Consider the following 13,712-nt stretch of genomic DNA (forward strand, 5'->3'; position numbering starts at 1 on the left):
TATTCTCTGCTGTCTGTAAAAATATACTTTCATAATAACATTTGAACATATGCAGAATTGGCAACATTTTAAAAACATACTTAAGAACATTTTGAAAATGTGCATTAAGGCCATTTTGAAACTATTATAGAATAGTAGAACATTTTGGCAGGATGTATCAATAATATGCATCAATAAAAACATTTAGGGATGAAACTGTAAGGTAGGCACCTGTGCCACTGCAAGCTAGACTTGCAGGTTACCTCTTAAAATTGTCCTGTGAGATAGGCTTGTGTTTTTACATCTTAGTTCTTGTGGATCCAGGAGAGATGACCATCACTTTGGTAGCCGCTGTTCCTCTCTGCAGCATTATTCCAGTGCTGCCACTGTAAAACAACAACAAACAATCATAATCATAATAATAAATAAACTATACAATCAGGGATTGTACAGTATACACTCCAAGCTAATGCTTATAAAGTTAATAATACCAGTTCTCTTGTGGCTTAATGTGGCAATGCCAGACTGTCAAAAAAAAAAATAGAGAAAGATTAAAGAGCTCACCGATCTATATGAAGTTCCATTCAAAGTCAAGGAGATTGTTCAGTAGCATGGCGACGTGTGTATTGACTGCAAAAGACTTCTTCTGGACGATCACACCTTTCTTCTTGGAAACAACCTTGCCCCTTTTGGCCTTTGTCCCTCTCTCTGGATTTATACCAATGAAGCACCTGAAATCAAAATAGTCTAAGATCAGAGTGGGGTTGCAACAACATACTGTTTTTTGTACATGCAATTAAATGCAATTAATTATTATTATTTTTTTTTTTTTTTCTTTCTTCATTGTACAAACAGAGTGGATTGAATGACATCAAATGGAATTATAATAAAGCCTATACACTGTAAACAATTATTGTGATTTTAATAATAAAAGACTGTAAAATGCTACAGTAAAAATCTGTTAATTGGTTATCAGTAAATTTCCATACTATATACGGTGAATAACTGTAATTACATTTAATGTAATTTTACAGTAAAATACTGTTAAAATTAAGTTCTTGGAAGTGAAAAAGAAAAAGCAATTTTACAATTTACAGTGAAAAACCGTAAATTGACACTCCCAGAATTCCCTGCATGACACTTCATGTTTTAAGTTTTTTTTATTTTTTTTTATTTTTTTATTTTTTTTAAATAACCATTTCTTCTTAGTTTTTTTTTTCTTATCAGTTGTGTACATTAGGTTTTATCTTACATCTAATGTTGTTAAATTAATGTTTATTGCATTATTTCATTATCTTGTGTGTTACCATGATGGTGTTTAGTGTTTGTGTGAATGACACTGTTCACCCTCTCTTTCTCGCTCTCTCTCTCTCTCTATCTTTCTCTCTCTCTCTCTCTCTCTCTCTCTCTCTCTCTAGTTGTGGTATATCCCTTCTCAGTTTGTGGAAGAGCTGTTTGTGATGAGCTTTTGATGACTTTCTCATCACCACCTGTTGTTGGTGGTTATCAGTATTACAATGGTTCAAAACAGATATTAGTACTTCAGATTTGCTGGTTTATTAACATTACATCAGTTAATGAAATAAATTTTTTTTACTGTGAATTTAAGTTAAGTCTGTAAAGCCTACAATGTTGCTACCATATTTTTATCGGTGAAATTCTGGCAACCACAGCTGCCGGTATTTTACCGTAAATGTCACAGATTTTTTTTTTTACAGTGAACCCTTTGTGTGTGTGTGTGTGTGTGTGTAGGTGTGTGTGTGTGTAAGTGTGTAGGTGTGTGTGTGTGTGTGTGTGTGTTGAGGCTTGAAATGTACAGTACTAATTTTGTTTTATGAAATAAAATAAAATATATGATAACATTAATTTGATTGTATATATCCATATAATGATGACAGGGAATGAAGGGGGTTTACCTTTGAATGAATTCCAGAGTGCAGGCTGCCTCATCTTGATACTGAAGGTTGAATATGTAGTAGATTGCAAACATAGCAGCAAGTCCCATTGCAAATGTTGGTGTGATGCTCTCAGAGATTACACGGCCCTCAAAGGTGATCATCCAACCCTTAATTGTGACTTGCCCTCAGCAAAATGGGAATACTTGTTACCTTGTGTAAGCATTTGTAAACTCAAGATGAATGGCCGATATGATATACAATGTGTCTATCAATGAATCTAAATTAAATGTATATTACCAGGCAGTATCAGGGGAGGACTTGCAGGAAGACTGAGAGTTGTCTCAACGTCAGATGCAGTGGCAGACACCTGAAGGGAACAAATATATTATCCTTACCATAATAAGATTTTTAAGAAGAAATTTTATAAAAAGGACAATAATTAGTAAACACTAGGTGAGAGTAACCTAGAGGCGAATGAGGTAGGCTTCTGAAGTACCTACAATCAAACTGCTAAATAGATTTGGCATTTAAAATTTAAAGGGTAACAATTTTATTTTTACAGGTCTTGGGAGATCTACTGCAAACGTCTAAAAAGTAGTATGAACCCTTTTGTGGCTCTAGAGGAAACTGCATATAATCTGATAAATTGCCTCCAGTGATGTCACTCAGTGGTCAAGTTGCATTGTGGATAATATAGGCACCAGGTTTTGAAAAGGAAGAAGAATATGTGGAATAAAAAAGTTAATATTTGTGTTTCTGCTGTATTGATTAGATCATTTGCTTTTAAAACATTCAACAGTGTCATTGTAGGGCAAAGAAGACAAGTGAAATACTTTTTAAAACCTTGCACCTACTTTACCCATAATGCAATTTAGCAACTGTGTGACAACATGGAGGTAATTTATCAGCTTACACCCAGCTTCCTCTGAGCCACAAAATAATTTACACCTCTGTTTTCACATATGTAGTAGTACTCCCCAAAACTAGTACACACATTAGGTGTCTGGACACTGAAGACTGGTGGAGTCACCCTTTAAAACAGGGTTAGAAAGAAAAAATAAAACTTACATCTGTAAGAAGGATCAGCATGGTTAGGCCCTCTCCAAAGTGTGCCATGAGCAGCTGAACAACACGAAGTGCCATCTCATTATCTTCACCATTAGAGAGGATATCCTTGACATCTTTGTTGGTAGGTTTTCCCCTGAAGTATTCTGTGATGGCTCTTCCACATTCCTCCATACTGAGTTCCAAGCTACGAAGCACATTGATGTTTGTGAGCAACTCAAAATGCGCGTATATATACCTTGGCGTGAAAAGAAAAGGCCATTTGCTTTTCACATCTTCAATGTCAGGTGGTGGATGTGTATTTATATGGCGATATTGTAGAGAGAATGTGAGCTCCATTAGATTTTTAACTTCTGCTCTTTCTGCTCCACCTGCACCCTCCTGTCTGTAAATCTCCTCCAGTCTCTGGCGGTGCTGCTCCACAGTTTCATCAGTTTCTTCTGGGGGAAGCTCTGGCTGAAATCGTGTACATCCATATGTGTCAGTTGGACCCCTCTTGCCTGTAGAGGATCGGTGGCATGAGAAGCTTCCATCACGGTTCGTATTCTCAATGCGGTTTTTTAATTGAATCAAAAGTGATGTATAACCTCCACACAGAAGTGACCCATCTGGTGCAATATCAGCAAAACTCTTTGGGTACTGCCTGATGATAGTTCGAACCACAGTTAGGCATTGTGCGTGAGTGGGGTTAGCTTCATACCTTCACATTTCATCCGCGAGTACTCGTACCATCTGGCGTCACTCCACTGGTTTAGGTCTCTTGCCATCTGCAAATTGCAGAACGAATTTCCTGTGGCATTTGTTCCCAAGGGACCTGGAATATTTCTGGCAATGTTTTCAGTATCTGAGATGTGGAAGGTCTGTTGCTTGGCTCGCTGTTTCTTGCCTGGCTTGACCATGATGAAAGGGCCGATAGCTGTGATGAGCTAGAATTAGGCGGAGTGCATAATGTTGGTGATGAAGACCCAGACACCGACCAATCACTACTCAATGGTGACGAAGTTGGAATGACTTGTAAATCCAGTGCAACTGTCTCGGTTTCTAAAAAACAAACAAACAAAAAAATAATTAGGGCACATAACTAATAAGCTATATCAGAGTCACTGCAGACATTTGGCCAAAAGTCTACTAAACTCTCGTTATAATAAGGGATATTTGAAAAGTTTAAAGGTGCATTATGTAGTTTCAGAAAAAGAAATTCCACAACTGAATAAACAAGAGAATATAACAAGAGAATGCCACACTAAATTAACCATACATTACCTAATTTAAATGCATCCAGGAGTTTTCTGCGCTGGATAACAGGTAACAGATCAGCAATGTCTTCCTGTTGTACATATTTTAAGTCCTCTTTTGACTCCAAGTCGGAGCTCTGAAGTTTCCATATTATTTGCCACTGGGTCTCTTCAGACAGATTTGGCAAGGTCTTGCAGATGATCTCTTTGATTTCTTCACTCATGTTCGGCATCATTCTGGACTAGAGGGAAAGAATTATCAGTGGTGTGCCATGGACAGTGTACTCAGGCAAGGGATAGTAATCAAGCAGATTCTCCTGATTAATACAACAGTAGCTTCTCTGCATCAGTGTGAGGCTGTAAACACCCATGTCAGGAATACGCAGGGCATGATACTTTTCAGCAATAAAATATACTTCTGAATCCTTATGAACGAGAACCATTTTGAATTTTTCCAGTAACAAGACCCTCATCATCATCATCAATCACAATGATCATGTTCTTTCTGTATTTTGTCCCCTTCACAGTCACTTCATTGGCTATCAGAGTGTTTGTGGACTCAAAATTGTGATGTGCAACTACTTCTATGATTACATCATTGTAGTCATCTGAGAAAAACTGTGTGCCCCTCTCCACTGAAACATCTGGAGGGAAGAAGGTACCCGCACTCAGAAAGGCCTGCAGAAGCTGATGTCTCTCTGCAAGAGTAGAACATGGATTCTTAAAGTTATGCAATTTTCTCAAGCACTGCTTAAAATATGTGTGTTTGCTCTCGAATCTTAAAGTCCATAGGCGAATAAGTGGGCCAAACTGGATAATGAGCTCAGGATAATGACTGACATGATGTTTGGGCTTCAGTGGGTTGTCAGGAAAGGTTTGAATTCGGCAATGCAAATATTCATCAATCAGAACTCTTAGGTAGGCTATCTGGCCATTTGAAATCGCAGGTGCACAACTGAGGTCCACGACTTCTCTAAGTTGCAAAACCAAACTTGGTTTTCACCTGGATTTTTTACTTTGTCTCCGATCAAAACGGCAACATTCTCAGCAAACACCAATTCTGCACAGCATGTCCCCCAAGTTTTCCACCCTCTGGATTAAACTCAAACGGTTAGTCATTAGCATCCCACCGAGATACGATTCAACTCAAAATAGATAAACATTTTATCCACCTTAACAAGATGGTTAATGTACAGTGCCAGATCAGAGGATACAATACCTTCAAAAAGATCGTGGCCAAGACATGGAGGCAACCCTGGCTGACATACATGGAAGTATTTGAGTTTATTAAATGCAGAGTCAAATTTAACACCTCCACTAGATGTAGACTGTCCTTCACTGCTCTGAACATGACCACTGTATGACTGCACTGTGCGTTTTGTGCTCTGGATAAGAGGATCTGCATGGAATGCTTCTCTTCTGATATCACAATATCTGCAGAAGTGTGAGCTCCTGCTGATGTTCTCCACAAAGCCTCCTATGTTATGTGAGCCTAGGTTGTCGCCTGCAATGGCACACAAAGTTCCCTTGTAAACCTTTCCATCAGACATGGTAACACCACTGGGCTCAAGATCTTTAAGGTCATTGACAAGAGTGCCCATAACCAAGTCTTGACCAAAATACTTAACATACATTTTGTTATTGCCCGATGGTAAATTCCTTGTAGATTGAAAATTTTCATTAACAAACATGCATTAGTCTTGATTACGACTATTGGCTGATTTTTAGTGACACCTTATCAGTCTTCACGCAGAAATGTTTAACTTTAACCGAGTTGCAATGTTAATATTGTGAAAGAAAAGCCACAGATGATGCAAAACGGTTTGACAAAGCCTATACTCTAAAACAGTTGAGAAGTTGGCTGTGTGAGATGCACAGCGACAGATAAATAAACAAAATGCATTCACAAAGAGTCCAGAAAGACAATGGGCCCTATTTTAACGATCTAAAAGCAAGTGTAAAGTGCACGGTGCAGGTGCCAGGGCACATTTTTGGAATGGGTTGTCCCTATTCTCTTATAGGGCGTAACGTTCAATAAACCAACCAGAGTGTCATCTCCCATTCCCTTTAAGAGCGAGATGCACTCGCGCCATGGCGGATCGCTATTTACATGCCGGAATTTGTTGGTGGAAAAGCTGTTAAAGCAGTTAAAGCACGTGAGAAGTTAATGTACGGGACAAGCAGGAATCCACCAAAGCTTCCCGAGGTGAAGAAGGCGTGGGATGAAGTAGAATTTCATTCATCATTATAAGTAGTAATAGGCTGAATTGCAAATAGGTAGGCTAATTCTAATACAAGCAATGACTATCCATCATTACATTTTTATATTTATGTAGCCTACACAATAATATTATTTTACACTGTAATCCTTTTGTTTTTAATATTTGGCATGTTTGTGTGATGCGCATCCCTGTGTGTAAAGTTAACGCGCACTGTGGACCCGCCCATAGGCGCATTTTCTACCAACGCGCTCTTTAAGTAACAACAAAAATATTGCGCCTTTGACTTTAGACTTGAGTTGGTCTATGGCGCAGTCTATTTTCAGCTCCTTCAAATAGCAATGCGCCAGCAATGCGCCTGAACACACCTCTTTTTTTAGACCAGCACGCCCATGGGCGCACAAATGAGCGTAAATGCATTTGCTAATTAAACCACGTGGCGCTGTTGGAAAATGCGAAACTAGCAAACACACTTGCGGTGCGCCTCGTGTCGCGGTGCGCCTCGTGTCGCTTTGCGCCGGGTGTATGATAAGGCCCAATATGTTCACACCAATTTGCCGTTTAAACAGAAAAATGCAAAGCCTTGACGATTCAACTGTCTTTAACCGAACTACAATTAGCTTCATTTTCTTGTTAACTGTTTGTAAAACACTTTTCATTAAAAGTCGACACAAACATTATTGTTAACTGTTTGAAAATATTGGTTTGAAGATGTTCAAATAATCCTATGGTTTGGTTGAAATAAATCCTTAATCACTGGGCAAGATGTAGGCTAATTATTACAGTATCCTAATGCTATTTTCCTGCTGCCTCCATCTGCCGATTGGCTGCTCTCTCTCTCGCCAGTTAACAAGTGTTGTTCCTCGGATGCAGAAGTTCAGCTAACGTTACCAAAATTAAACAAAATACCACCCAAAAGTAATATTGTTTTGGCTATTCAAATCTAAGCCTCACTGTTAAATGACATGTTCAAATCCCTAGCAAGACAAGCTCCTATCAGTTTGATAGCATTCTTGGCAATATCTAGACACCGTGTCCTCCTGTCTAAGTATAATCTGTCCATGGAGACATTGCATTGGATACAATCATATCTCTCAAATCGGATGCAATGTGTGAGGGTAAAAAATGTATTGTCCTCTCTGAAGCCCGGCACAACCGGGGTCCCACAAGGATCAATTCTGGGACCCTTGTTGTTCAGTATTTACATCAATAATCTTCCGGCTGTGTGCAAGGGTGTAGACATCATCATGTACGCAGATGATGCCGTCATCTACGTACATGGGAGGGATATGGAGCAAATAGCCAATAAATTGTCCTTAGCCATGGACAAAATAAGTAATTGGCTTAAATCTTCTTGCTTAACACTAAATATCGAAAAAACTGTTGGAATGTATTTCGCTAAGTCCAATAAGGTTAAAGATATGCCTAACATTTATGTTAATAGACAAAAAATTTACATTGTGACAGAGATAAAATATCTAGGTGTCCATTTGGACCAAACTCTAAGTTTTAAAAAACATATTAAAAGAATGTGCAACTCTATTAAATATAATATCTCAATCTTTAGACACATTAGGAATAGTTTGACGACTGAAGCATCTTTCATGTATTTTAATGCCATGATCTCTCCACACATCATCTACTGTTTGTCCTGTTGGTCTCAGGTCAACGAGACCACACTCAAACCGCTCAGATCGGTCTATAATCAGGCGTTAAAGGTGCTTGACAGAAAAGCCCCTCGCTATCATCACTGCAATATTCTTAGTAAATATAAAATATTAAAAATAATATACAAATTTAAGAACCATTTTCAAAATTGTTATTAATATTGCTCCATCAACAATGAAAAAAATCATAAAACTTTATTCTGAACAAACGAACCGAACATTCCGCTTCACTGCTCGCAGAAATTGTGCTATCCTGAAGAGATCCTCTGCCTTTGCACAGACAGCCTTCTCATTTAAAACCATTAAACAATGGAATCAACTGCCAGACAGTCTAAAGTTGTCTGTTGATCTGAATAATTTCTCTTGAAACTTAAAGAAATACATCCTCGATAACCAGCTGTGTCAGCATCAGCACACTTAATATGGAAGTAAATGTTTTTGACTATGTTGTATATATTTTAGGTTGTGATGGTTTTTTGGTTAGCTTTTCATTTAAACATCTGATTAGTTTTAAATGATCATTGTTTAATTAATATTGCATGTATTTGTTAGTGCTACTGACAGTTATTTGTAATGTGGTGTTTTTTTATTTTAGTCCAATTAAATTAAAGATTTTTGTATTGTTGCATTTGCTAACTCTGGTACAAAACATCTTTTGTCCCTGACAAATAAACTAATTAAATAAATAAATAAATATGAATAAGATCTGAATTATCGTTTAATTTGTAGATGCAAGATCCGATGAATGTTGATGAAGAACACTCAACGATGTGCACCACGTCATCTAAATTGTGCGTCCTCTTCTGGAAAATCTCCTATCCAAATGATGGTCCCCGAAGTCCCTCCAGGAGTTAATGGCAAATTATTTCTGTATTTTTTTAAAGAAAATTGACCAAAAGCAATAGCCTAATTTCTGACCGTGCTCCAAATTTTCCAGTCAACACGCAGTTTCCAAAAAATACTGTAGTGTCCTGTAATTTAAAACATCAGCATACTATTTAGAGCCTCTGTCTTGTTGCTTCAATTTAAGCAGCCAACAATGCATTGGTAACTACAGTACTGAACTGTTTAACATGAAAACAGTATTTTAATGTTGAAAATTGGCTGTAAATTTACAGCAATTGCTTATAGTGTTGTTTTTGACAAATTCACATTAAACGTGTAGTTAACATTATAAGAAACTGTCTTAAGTCTTAAGTCAAGTTTAAAACAGTTTTGTTAATTATTGCTATATTAATGTAACCATCTATGACTGAACCAAGCCGAGTGGTTGACAGAAGTGGCCCGGACTCTACAGCCAGACTCGGCCGGTTACGGTGAGCAGGAATCGGGTCAGTGCTTTATCACAAACGTATCACAAACACATGCGCGAGTGTGAGCTGCGGGCCACACTCAGCCCGGATAACACTCGCCGATGCCAAGTCTGAGCCGAGGGCGCTGTGGGCCAGCCGAGCTCGGGCCAATTACTACATGCTATCTGGGTCACAGCCACTTCAGCCAGTTCTTCTGACATTAAACTGAAGTACTTGTGGCGCAGATGGGGAACATTGTAACACCGAGTTACAATGGGACCCACTATTATTAAAGCTATGCTATTTTTTGACATTAGCGATGCAATTTACTTAAATTTTTTTCATGAATTTGAATGAAAAACCATGAGAAACAGGTGAATAAAGACTGAGAGTCAACGTTCAATGTTCAGTGAGAGTCAACGTTCAATGTTCAGAAAATATTTCAAGAAAGTAAATAATTTGGCTTGTCTTGTCTGTTGTGTTCATCTCTGTTTTTCTGAATGTGTTTCTTCATCCATTTCCCGACATTGTTTTGAACTATACTGTATAGCTGTGTGTTGCGATCAGGGCCATTCCAAGCATAGGGGGGCCTGGTAAGGTAAGGTAAGGTAAGGTATCTTTATTTCATACCCGCAGGTAAATTTGTTTTGCAGATAAAAGAAGAAGAATTCGGTCATCCAAAATAAAAACATAGAAGACATAAAACCATCTCAATATGCATTCTTGTCTGTACTTGTGTTCTTGTGGACTTGTTGCCCAAGTACTGTTCCAGCTCAAAGTTCACATCTTGCCAAGTACAGTTCAAATCCCGGATGTGTTCTTGCTCTGTCCGTTTTATCAAGGATGCATCCAGAGGTGACTTGTGTGAACTTGAGGCAGCCAGGTATCCCAGAATGCATTTCACACCAACCAGCAAGCGTTAAAAAAGGAGAAAACTTGCATAATTGTCAAAATATCACTGTTATTGTGTCATGAAATGCAGTTCTAAGAGTATTTCAGGCGAGAATGTAGTTGTTTAAAACTCAAATCTGCGGTTTTTTTATAAAGATAGCGCCTATTTGAAAATGTGCTTCGCCGATTATGGAGACGTAGCTCCACACAGTCACCAGGTGCTCAGTGCTCATGTTTCCCCCAAGAGCAGTCTCACTTTGGTTAGTCCTTCTAACATTTGCCGCTGGCTCTGATGTCTCTGTAGTGGTTAAACAGGTAAAATTTGTTTTGGGTAAATCTAACAGACAATCTTTGGTCTCATGGATCTATTATTTCTTCCAGGTCATATCGTTTTGGCTGAGCACAGTTATGTTTAATAAATTATTTATTTATTAATCGTAATACAACGCTGATTTTGTTGCATACATTTGACCGAAATGTTTGCTTTTGTCTTTATTTCCTATTACACATGTCTGTTATACTTTATACTTATTCTTTTATAATGGCTATTTTGTTCATTAAAACAAACATTTAACACAAAAGGCAGAGTTGTGCTCGCGGAAAAAAATCAAACCGTTCGGTTCTCCACACACTAGGATCGCGGTTCAACTTAAATCTGACAACGTATCTGTAATAGACTATGGTTTCTTATAAATAACACGTAAAAGAAAAACAGGGTTTGGCTAATGTATGTTTCTGTTGATGGATGCGCATTCTTGCTTCCCAGTACATTACAACAGTGTCTCAGAACGCGCAAATATAACTCTCTCTGGAGTTTTGTTTTTGAATGGACAAATTAACACAAAGATTATGTCAAAATCCCCGTCTTGGTAAGTATCCTATAGCAAACATATCCGGCTGAACATACTGGATCAGTGCACTGGATTAGTGCATTCTCTTAAAGTGACAGTCTTAATATTAATCAAACAGAAACAAATAAATCACTCACTGCTCTTGACTGAATAGCATTTGTTTCTTTAATAAAGATTAATCTTTAATTTTATACAGTCAAATATGCAATGCTGTATAACATTTGATTACTTTATTCATTTTCTGTACCTAAAAACTAATGCTAGACCTACCTAAAAAAAACCTGAAAAGTCACTGTTTATTTTATCTGTATCTTTACTCTTTATTATTTATTTGTGCTGTTGCTTGGTTTTATCTTTATTTTTATTTGAAAGTATAGTTTTTCCAGAAACATAGCACATACCGAACCATACCGAAACTGTGACTCTAAAACCATGATACAAACATAACCTTGATATCATTTCATTTTATTGTAATGCGTGTATTCGTTGCATGAACCACATTTTTGTGAGCCTATTAATATTTTAAATGAAACAGAAAAGAGGCAATGCTGTTTGATATAATATTTAGTGTCACTATAATGTATGTACATTCCCTGAACTACATTTTTGTGGCTATTATGTTTAAATGAAAACGAAAAGAGGCAGTGATGTTTGATATCATATTTCGTCATATTGTATACATACAGTGTAGATAACCAGAGTAGCCAAGGTGAGCTGACTGACGTTATCAAGTACACTGCGGTTCCATTTGCAGATTTACTGGACTTGTGTCCTCCCATCCCCAGCAGTTCGCACTCCAGACTCGAACTTGCGAAGTCTGAAGTACCAGACGCAAGTCCGAACTTTATGTACTTGGAATTGAGAAACGACTTCTGTAGAAGGGATATGATAGTGGCTTTATCCCGGGCTTGATTGGAGTTGACAGGTGGAGTGCATCATTGGGTGGAAGGAGCTGAAGGATCTGGCGTTGCTGTTGACTCCGTGACATCAGCACATGTGGAATAATGTTTATTACCACAAAACATAATTTGACTTGTCCCTCCATTTCTTTTTAAAAATTAAAATGAAATAAATAAATAAAGAAGAAGATCTGTATTACAGTGAATAGAGGCAATTTTCATGACAACATAAAGCCAAAAAAACGTAAAATGGCCTTAAAAATGACCAAACATTTATAAGTTATACACGTTTTACAAAATCAGTATGTTTTTATTAAATCATTAGCTTCACATTTTATGAAATTCCTCTTAAAAATTGGTTCAATTTACTTCCATTGTAATTTTCTCACTAGTACCTTTGAGGACAAGTCAAATTAATTTTGTTGTAGTAACACTGTAGCAATTTTGTGCCACAAGTGCTGTTGATTGAGCTCAGCTTGATTTGAAATTGAACACAGAATGATCCTTTGAGAAATATTCCATGTATAATTTTTGGTTTTTGTCTCATTAAGACATTTCATCCTGCTTGATAAAATTATTCCACCTCTAGAGAAACGGAGCATAAGAGGTATTCCTGGCAGAAAGACTTGTACTCCATTACTCATTCATCATATAAATGTAGCCTATCACAGGTGTGCTGTAGCTTTAAAAGTCCATGATGGCTTATCATTGCGCTGCATTTGCTGAGCTCAACCTCTTCTCCACCACCAGTCTCATCCTCATGCTGCTGCGAAGGGTCTGCTAGACCAATTCTCTCAGCACGGTTCGATGGAATTTTATCAATAGGATTCCATTGAGCCACACCAAACAATCATATTTTTTTCTCCAATTTATGCTTTTGCACTCAATGAAGATAATAAAGGTGGTGGGGGATCCCATTTTAAGATGATATCTCAAATAACAAGTAAATGTATCTCTCCATCCCTCAATGAAAAACTAATTTTACACAATTAGTTCCAGCGTTAAAATGGTCCTGCATAACAACAATAAACCAGTGCTACAATCTTCTCATCTCTTTCTGAGTGTGTGTATCCATGTGGGAAACCCTGCAGATTGTGGTTTGTGTTTTCAGTCTTGTGGATTGAGGTAGACGGGATGACCTAAATGGCCCAGTGGGTGAGTGCTAGAATGTCAGCAGGCATTACTCTTGCAGGGTCAGATCACAGATCAAGTACCTTCAGAGGTCAACTTGAGCTACACGGAGCAAATAAAATGCAGAATGAAAGATGGGGTGAAAGGACTGCCATCATTGCTGGAGTAAACAATTGCAAATGGATGGAAAGACAAAGACATGATTGTTCACATTTAAATATTTCATTTTTTTATATTCTACATATCAGGCACATGTAGCATCCAAACGGTCTCTGAGGTATGATGTTCTCTTTATTAAAGTTATTTGTGTTTTTTCGGCGATGATTGTTTTAAAAAAAACAGTTTTGATTTGATTTTCTCTGTTTGTATTGATCCTTCTCTTCTGAAGAGTATCGAGCAGTAGATGCATCCTGTTAATTATTCTTGTCAAGTCTTTGGGTTTTCATTTCAAAGTTTTCATGTGAACTCCCATTCTCATGAAAATGTTCTTAATTATTGAGCAGTATATGTATCCTGTATCTGGGTTTCCAGTATTGAGCAGTATATGTATCCTGTATCTGGGTTTCCAGTTATTTTGTTATATGG

General features: G+C 37.6%; 1 long non-coding RNA gene across 1 annotated transcript; it reads right to left on the reverse strand.

Moving 5' to 3' along the window:
* Nucleotides 1-14: 14 nt before the first annotated feature.
* On the reverse strand, nucleotides 15-3,674 carry LOC122147175. The gene is made up of 4 exons (XR_006161450.1): nucleotides 2,946-3,674; nucleotides 1,896-2,244; nucleotides 544-710; nucleotides 15-365 (listed from the first exon to the last, which is right to left on the reverse strand). It is a non-coding gene; the product is annotated as an uncharacterized LOC122147175 (long non-coding RNA).
* Between the last annotated feature and the right edge of the window lie 10,038 nt (nucleotides 3,675-13,712).

The sequence above is a fragment of the Cyprinus carpio genome, chromosome A13 (assembly GCF_018340385.1).
Source record: "Cyprinus carpio isolate SPL01 chromosome A13, ASM1834038v1, whole genome shotgun sequence".
Taxonomy (NCBI): domain Eukaryota; kingdom Metazoa; phylum Chordata; class Actinopteri; order Cypriniformes; family Cyprinidae; genus Cyprinus; species Cyprinus carpio.